The sequence below is a fragment of the Eriocheir sinensis genome, chromosome 19 (genome assembly GCF_024679095.1).
Source record: "Eriocheir sinensis breed Jianghai 21 chromosome 19, ASM2467909v1, whole genome shotgun sequence".
Lineage (NCBI taxonomy): Eukaryota > Metazoa > Arthropoda > Malacostraca > Decapoda > Varunidae > Eriocheir > Eriocheir sinensis.
This window is the reverse complement of record NC_066527.1, coordinates 2,903,555-2,912,313: the sequence shown is the minus strand read 5'-3', so window position 1 is coordinate 2,912,313 and position 8,759 is coordinate 2,903,555. Positions and strand designations below refer to the sequence as shown.

The 8,759-nt window shown below is 44.4% G+C and overlaps 1 protein-coding gene across 1 annotated transcript in view; it reads right to left on the bottom strand.

Annotated features, from left to right (window-relative positions):
- The window catches only part of LOC127000516 (matrix metalloproteinase-17-like), a 24,141-nt gene extending 16,797 nt beyond the window's left edge, over positions 1-7,344 (bottom strand). The window contains exon 1 of the mRNA XM_050864251.1: positions 7,201-7,344. The gene's annotated coding sequence lies outside the window, so the exon portion shown is untranslated. The remainder of the gene's footprint in view (positions 1-7,200) is intronic.
- Positions 7,345-8,759: the final 1,415 nt, after the last annotated feature.

The following is an 8,759-nucleotide window of genomic DNA, read 5'->3' as shown; positions in this document are numbered from 1 at the left end:
CTCCTCCTCCTCCTCCTCCTCCTCCTTTCGTTTTTGTTTTTTCTTTCTTTTCTTGTATTTTATTTTCGGTCCGTAAATTTTATGTCCCGTAAAGTGAAAGAGAATAAAAGAATAGAAGGAGGAGGAGGAGGAGGAAATGGAGGAGAGAGTTAATCATGATCTTGTTGTGTGCGTTAGTGTAAGGAAGAAACTCCTCCTCCTCTTCTTCTACCTCCTCCTCCTCCTCCTCCTCCTCCTCCTTTTCCTTTTTCCACTCCCTTTCCCAATTTACTACTTTCTCTAACACACACACACACACACACACACACACACACACACACACACACACACACACACACACACAAACACACACACGAGGGACAAAAAGGACAAAGGAGGAAGGAGAGAAGAGCACAAAGAAAACAGAGAGAGAGAGAGAGAATGACACGTGTAGTATCGCGGCCCTGACCCTCTTCACATACACACACACACACACACACACACACACATGACCTCTGATGACCGAAGAATTTTAACCTTTTATAATCTCTCTCTCTCTCTCTCTCTCTCTCTCTCTCTCTCTCTCTCACCCATATTTCTTTTCTTCCTTCTTAGTTTCTTTCTTTTCCATTTTTTTCTGATTCATTTTCCTCCTTTCTCATTTTCCTCTTTATTCGCTTTATATTTCTATCGCTCTGTTCAAGGTTACTTATTTTCCTCATTTTCCTACTTTCCTTCCATTTTTTCCTATTTTCATTCCTCCATTGTTATCTCTACCACTCCCTTCCTTTTCCTTTTTCCTTCCTCTCCAGCTTTACTTTTTTCCTCCTCCTCCTTCCCCGCCTTCTCTTCCTTTTCCTCCTCCTCCTCCTCCTTTGCTCTCTGTCCGGTTCAAAATAAAGGGCTGAGAAAGGGCTGAAAAAAAGAGCTAATAAAAGGCTAATAAAGTGTTTGTTTAAGAAAGGCTGTCAAATGTTGATGAAGGGTTAAGAAAGGGCTGGTAAAGGGCTAAGGGCTGTTAAAAGGCGTTATAAGGGGCTTGGAAAGGACTAATAAAGAGCAAAGAAAGGGCTTGTAAAGGGCGGAAAAGGGCTAAGAAAGGGTCGACAAAAGGCTAACGAAGGGCTGACAGAAGAAGAACAAAGGATTAAAAAAAATAGTAAGGGCAAATAAAGGGTCGATAAAGGGTAAGAAGGGGTCGAAAGGACTGGTAAGAAAGGGGTGATAATGGAGTGATAAGGGGCTAATACAAGGCTGATAAATGGCTAAGGGCTGATTAAGGGCAAACTAAGAAAGGGCTGATATTGTAGTGGTAAAGGGCTAAGGCCTAAGAAAGGGCTGCTAAAAGGCTAAGAAAGGGCTGATTAAGGGTAAGGAAAGGGCTTAAAAAAGGTCTAAGAAAGGGCTGATAAAGGGCTGGCTAAGAAGTGCTGAAAATGGATTGACAAAGGCTATGAAGGGGATGATAAAAGGCTAAGGGCTAATAAAAGGCTAAGAAAAGGTCGATAAAGGTCTAATAAGGGGCTGAGAAGGGGCAAACAGTGTAAATAAAGGGTGATAAAGGGAAACAAATGCTAATAAAGGGTTGGTGAAGGGCGAACAAAGGGCGGCAGTGGTCAAGACGAACTCTCGTGCTTGGCTAATAGAGCAACGCAGCCTCCCCGCCCAATTAATGCAGGGACTCGAACCCACGACCACCAGTCACGACCTCGGCCACTAGGGGTTAGGAAGAGGAGGGAAGGAAGAGGAGAGGAGAAAAGGGGGAGGAAGGAAGAAGGAAGGAGAGGAAAGGAGGCATGATGAACGAAGGGGAGAGGGAAGGAAAGGAATGAAGGAATAGGAATAAGGAAAGGATAAGGGAAAGGAAGAAAATATGAAGAAGGAAGAAGGAAGGAGTGGAAAGGAGGCATGAAGAACGAAGGGGAGAGGGAAGGAAAGATAAAATGAAGGAATAGGAAGAAGGAAAGGAAAAGAGAAAGGGAGAAAATAAGAGGAAGGAAGAAGGAAGGAGAGGAAACGAGGCATGAGGTGAAAGGTACAGGGGAATGGAAGGAAGGGGAGAGAGAGAGAGAGAGAGAGAGAGAGAGAGAGAGAGAGAGAGAGAGAGAGAGAGAGAGAGAGAGAAATAGAAAGGACGGTGAAAAGGGTAAAAAAGACTAAGAAAGAAGATTATGAAGGAAGAAAAAAGGAACTGATTATAGGCTGAGAAAAAGTAAAGAGAGAGAGAGAGAGAGAGAGAGAGAGAGAGAGAGAGAGAGAGAGAGAGAGAGGGTATGGAAAAAGAGAGGGCAGGAGAGGGGAAAAGGGGTTGGAAAAAGAAAGAGACGAGAGAAAAAGAAAGAGGTGTTGGAAAAAGAAAGAGAGAGGGTGAGTTAGAGAAAGGAGGAGAAGGGGGGTGGAAGGGCAGAGCGGTTAGAGGGTCAAGCAACGCAGGCGGCAAGTTCACTCAGGGGCCAAGGTTACGGAGATTGGGGACAGCAACCGACGCAACAACGAGGCGAAACGTGGGAAAAGAGACGCACAGGGCAAGAGTTGGTCGAGGAGACAGTTTGGTGCGACGGAAGATCTAGATAACAAGACAGCGTGAAGTGAAGAACAAAAGAACGTAAGGAGTCTGCAAGAGGCCGATTGGTCTTTATAATGAGCTCCTGGAAGCCTAACCCCACCTCACCTCACTATCCATGACTTTATCCAACCTCTTCTTGAATGTATCTGTGGTATCGGCACTCACAACATTACTGCCAAGCTTGTTCCATTCATCACCCGGGCGGAGTGGAAAAATTTGGGCGGCTTTTCCGATACCCTACGCCCCTGTCCACCCAGCAGTGAATGGATGTCAGGTATTAATCGGGGGTTGTGTCCCGTCTCCTGGGATCTGTTCTCTTCTTCTATAATTCCTTCCCCTTCTGTCTCTCTCCGGTTTATGACTACAGATGTTGCGCCGACTAAACGAAACTTTCCAACTTTCCTTGTTCCACTCATCCACAACTCTACCGGTAAAGCAATTCGTGCCTATGTCTTTGTTGAATCTGAATTTTTCGAAATTGAACCCATTGCTACGTGCCCTACCCGGCTCTTTTACAATGAAAACTCTATTAACATCCCCCTTCATAAAGCCCTTCATCCATTTATAAACCTCGATCAAGTCTCCTCGTAACCTTCACCTCTCCAGAAATGTCTCCGTATGTGTAACCTTATTTAACGAGAAGAGTTGAAGAAATTACCCTAACTTGAGGATAATACCCGCGGGGAGAATTGCCTTAACTTTCTGAGGCGGTAGTGGGGACAGTAACCTTTCCTACAGTGGTTTATAAACTGCACAAGCTTGAGGATAAGGAGGCCCGTATGCTCAGAGGCTTTCGGCTTTCACACCACCTATTTCCAAAGGCCACGAAGGAGATTAGTTGGGTTCTCGTGAGTGTTTTTTCACGTTCATAGTGCAGAAGCCTTGCCAAATTATCACTATAGTCTTCCAAATATGTCGAGGCCGGTCTGGCGTAGGCTCCCGCGGGTCCTTTCCTCCCCTCTGCTCTGCCACACAGCCCCAACACCTATCTCTTCCTCTCATACGTAAGCTATAGGTAACATATGAGAGAAATAAATCGGTATTGGGACTGTGTGGCAGAGCAGAGGGGAGAAATGGACCCGCGGTAGCCTACGCCAGACCGGCCTTGACATATTTGGAAGACTATAGGCTCATAAAACTAACCATGGAAATTCTAACCAAACAATCTGGACGAAACTCCTATCAAATATTGGAGGATATGGTTATCAAAATTATTCAGCGGGGTCTCGTGGAGCCCATTCCCTTCCCTCCCCTTCCTTTTCTTCCCTTTTCTTCCCTTTCATTCCTTTCCCTTCCCTTCTCTTCCCTTCCTTTTCGTTCGCTTCTGTTTCCTTCCCTCCTTCTTATTCCCTTCTCCTTTCACCTTCCATCTCCTAATTTAATTCCTCTTAACCACACACCGTACTGTACACACACACACACACACACACACACACACACACACACACACACACACACACACCGTCCGTTATCTTCATGTTTTAAGAGGTGCATTTAGCGGACAGTTCCATCATTAGTTCTAAGCTTCGGTTCGCCTCCACTTGGGCGTAAAAATAAACAAATGAAGACAGCGAATGAATGACTCACTTTCTCTTACGGGGCGACGAATGACACAACGAAGACACTATTTTTTTTTGTTGTTGTTGTAACGGACACTTATTTTTGTTTGTTTTTGTTTGTTAGTGTGTTTGTTTGTTGGTTGGTTTACCTCGGGGCGTGTTGTCAATACTTACCTTTGAATCCGTTTGTTCTAAAAATATACGAACGATTATATAGATTACTTTTTTTTACGAATTACCGGAAATTATGACACACACACACACACACACACACACACACACACACACACACACACACTGACTCATGCCCGGAAACACTCATAAAATTAAACTGTTATGCGTGTGTGTGTGTGTGTGTGTGTGTGTGAGAGAGAGAGAGAGAGAGAGACCCTGCTTTGCGTTCGCGTGTGTTTGTTCGTGTGTTCGTTACCCTGTTTGCGCATCCCAATTTTGAGGAATCATGTTTGTGTGTTTACATTAGTGATTCTCTCTCTCTCTCTCTCTCTCTCTCTCTCTCTCTCTCTCTCTCTCTCTCTCTCTCTCACACACACACACACACACACACACACATACATAGAGAGAGAGAGAGAGAGAGAGAGAGAGAGAGAGAGAGAGAGAGAGAGAGAGAGAGAGAGAGAGACTGGTAAAAAATAATAAACAGAATGAAAGAAGAAACATGCATATAATTAACAAAGCCTCCTCCTCCTCCTCCTCCTCCTCCTCCTCCTCTTCCTCCTCTCATTTTCCTTTGTCTGGGGAAAAAAAAAAAAGAGAAAGAGAAGGAATGAGAGGGAGGGAGGGAGGGAGGAAGTGAGAGAATAAAAGAAAAAAAGGAGGGACAGGAGGAGAGAAGAAAAGGAGGAAAGGAAATTGTGAAGGGAAAGAATGAAGAGAGGAAATGGAGGGAAGGAGGGAAGAATGGGAGGAAGGGATAATGGGGAGAGAAAAGGGAAGAGAAGAGCGAGAGGGAAGGACGGAAAGAGAGGAGGAGGAGGAGGAGGAAGAGGAGGAGGAAGAGGAAGAGGAGGAGGTTACTTGTTCTTGAAGTGAAAACGGAACACAGGACATGCGCTTCCTCCTCCTCCTCCTTCTCCTCCTCCTCTTCTTCCTCTTCCTCCTCCTCCTTCTCCTCTATTTTTTTGGGGGGGCGTTTTTAGTGTAATTAGAGTGATGATAATGATGATGATGATGACAATAATAATGGTAAGGATTATTATTATTATTATTATTATTATTATTATTATTATTATTATTATTATTATTATTATTATTATTATTATTATTATTATTATTATTATTATTATTATTATTATTATTATTATTATTATTATTACGTTGCTCTCTCTCTCTCTCTCTCTCTCTCTCTCTCTCTCTCTCTCTCTCTCTCTCTCACACACACACACACACACACACACACATGTAAGATTATAATCTGGACCCAAACCAATGTATGACGTGTGTGTGTGTGTGTGTGTGTGTGTGTGTGTGTGTGTGTCGATCCCGACTGATGTTAAGGGTGACATTCTTAAACCATCTCAGCGTCCAAGCACACACACACACACACACACACACACACACACACACACACACACACACACACACACACACACACACACATTTAACATTTCTTTCGTAGGAGTTGTGGGCCTTTTGGGGGGCAGTTTTAAGACCTTGAAAATAGTGGTAGGAACCGAACCCGGGACCTCTTGTTTTTGTGGCGAGCATGTTAACCAGTGCACTATGGAGATCCGTGTGTGTGTGTGTGTGTGTGTGTGTGTGAAGGTGGGGGGGTGGGGGGGGGGTCCTCAAAAACATGCTAAACTCAAAAGTAAACAAGCAGAAACACGAAAGCACTACCACCACCACCACCACCACCACCACCAGTGCCACCCCAGTAACACCAAGGCACCGTTGGGCACTGTGTTGGGTGTGGATGGCAGAGGAGGAGAGAACATCTGGTCACAACATCATTACCCCCTCCCCTCTTAACCCCTCTCCTCTCTTAGTCTTCCTCCTCCTCCTCCTCCTCCTCCTCCTCCTCCTCCTGCTTCTGTTTCTTTGTATTTTAATTATTCATCTCTCTCTCTCTCTCTCTCTCTCTCTCTCTCTCTCTCTCTCTCTCTCTCTCTCTCTCTCTCTCTCTCTCTCTCTCTCTCTCCACTCCCCCCTTCCCCCTTTCCCCCCTCTCTGCAAAATTAATTACGTGAACAATATCCTTTTTGAAAACTAATTCCCGCTTCCCAAAAAGTATGTCATTATTTTTAATCGCAATGCTTACCCTTAATAGCCTCTCCTTGCATAACTCCACTAGTGTGACACGCAGCGGTAATGGCGGGGAAGTATTGTTTTAATGTATTAGTTATTGTGGTCATTAGAGCTTTAGTATGTAGTAGTATAGAAGCAGTAGTAGTGGTAGTAGTAGTAGTAGTAGTAGTAGGCATTCATTACCCTATTCTACCTCTCTGTCCCTCCATTTCCATCATCTATATTATCTTATCCTGTTTCTCCTTCAGTCATTGTTTTCATTCTCATTTTCTCTCTCTCGGCGTCTCAGGTGTTTCGTGGGTACTGACTAGGCAAGCTTATATTGTCCACACTCCTCCCTCTCTACCTTCCCTCTCTCTCTACCTCCCTTTCTGCCTGCTTCGTCCCATGTAATAACAACAATAGGAAACGTAGGAGGAGGTGGAGGAGGAGGATGACTACACACACACGCACACTCACATTTCATAACCTCACTTCAAAACACTCATTTCTTGGGCACTCCTGGAGGTAATGTGTTTGGATATATAGTTATCATGGTTATTATGTCTTAGTATGTAGTAGAAACCGTAGTGGTAGTAGTAGTAGTAGTAGTAGTGACAACAACACACACTCGCATTTCATAACCTCACCTCAAGTCATGGTTATTATGTCTTAGTATGTAGTAGAAGCCGTAGTAGAAGTAGTAGTAGTAGTAGTAATAGCAACAACACACACTCGCATTTCATAACCTCACCTCAAGTCATGGTTATTATGTCTTAGTATGTAGTAGAAGCCGTAGTAGAAGTAGTAGTAGTAGTAGCAACAACACACACTCGCATTTCATAACCTCACCTCAAGTCACTCGGTTCTCGTCCGCTCCTGAAGGTCGTAATGTGTCGCTTGCGCTGATGGCCGCGCTGTCCCCTCCACTGGCCTGCCCCGCCTCGCCCTGTCGCCTCTTATAGGGATCGTCACCCTCGCCCCACCGGAACTCAGGCTGGCGAGGCGGTGGCCGGGCGCGTGTTTGTGTAACCTTCAGGGCGCGGTGGGCGAGGCGAGGGTTCGATTCCCGCCCGTGATCAAAGGGGCGTGATGAATGGTGTCGTGGTGGTGTCGTCTCTAGTTCCTTGTCTTGGTGGAGGGGGGAGGGGGGGTTAGGGGGGAGGGGGAGTGTGTGTGTGTGTGTGTGTGTGTGTGTGTGTGATAGTCTAACGGAGGGATATTGAAAGGAACACAGAACAGAGAGAGAGAGAGAGAGAGAGAGAGAGAGAGAGAGAGAGAGAGAATGAGTCACAAACTCCAGAAAAAAAGGAAGTCAAACACAAAAACCATTGCGACTGCCATTTCCGATTCTCTCTCTCTCTCTCTCTCTCTCTCTCTCTCTCTCTCTCTCTCTCTCTCTCTCTCTCTCTCTCTTTATCTATATATCTATATTTTTTTTTCTCTGTCTCTATCTATTTATCTATCTGTCTCTAGCTCCTTGAAAGCCGTAACTACGTCATTTCTCGCAACACTATTTTTTACCTCATTTTTTCCATCACTAAGTCTGTGTAGGCCATTAGGCTCTTGTAATATAGTGTGTGTGTCCGCGCTGAGCATGTTGTGTGGTGGTGGTGGGGGTGGTTAGGTTGGTCTGAAAGAAGGTCTGTATAGGTCTGTATCCCTTACTCTCAAACTTTCCGGGCCTAGACACCCACATTTGATCAAGGTTTCGTATTGGTTGTTGTGTTAGTAATTCCATGGGGTAGTTTTATGAGCCTAGTAATGGTTTGGCGAGGCTTCTGCACCGTGAATGGGAAAAATAAGTCTTGATAACCCAACTAATATGTGAAAAAAGGTCAACATATCTCTTTTCCTTATTCTCAAACATTTAGGGGCTTTCATACCGACATTTGATACGTCTTTCATAGAGGTTGTTGTGTTAGTATTTCTATGGGTAGTTTTATAAGCCTAGTAATGGTTTGACAAGTCTTCTGCACTGTGAATGTGAATAATGCTCATGAAAACCAGACATCTATGTGAAGGACGTTTGATAAGGTTTTCGCAGAGGTTGTTGTATTAGTATTTCCATGGGTAGTTTTTGAGCCTAGTGATGGTTTGACAAGGCTTCTGCACCGTGAATATAAATAATACTCATGAAAACCAGACATCTATGTGAAGGACGTTTGATAAGGTTTTCGCAGACGTTGTTGTGTTAGTATTTCCATGGGTAGTTTTATGAGCCTAGTGATGGTTTGACAAGGCTTCTGCACCGTGAATATAAATAATACTCATGAAAGCCATACATCTATGTGAAGGACGTTTGATAAGGTTTTCGCAGAGGTTGTTGTGTTAGTATTTCCATGGGTAGTTTTATGAGCCTAGTGATGGTTTGACAAGGCTTCTGCACCGTGAATATAAATAATACTCAT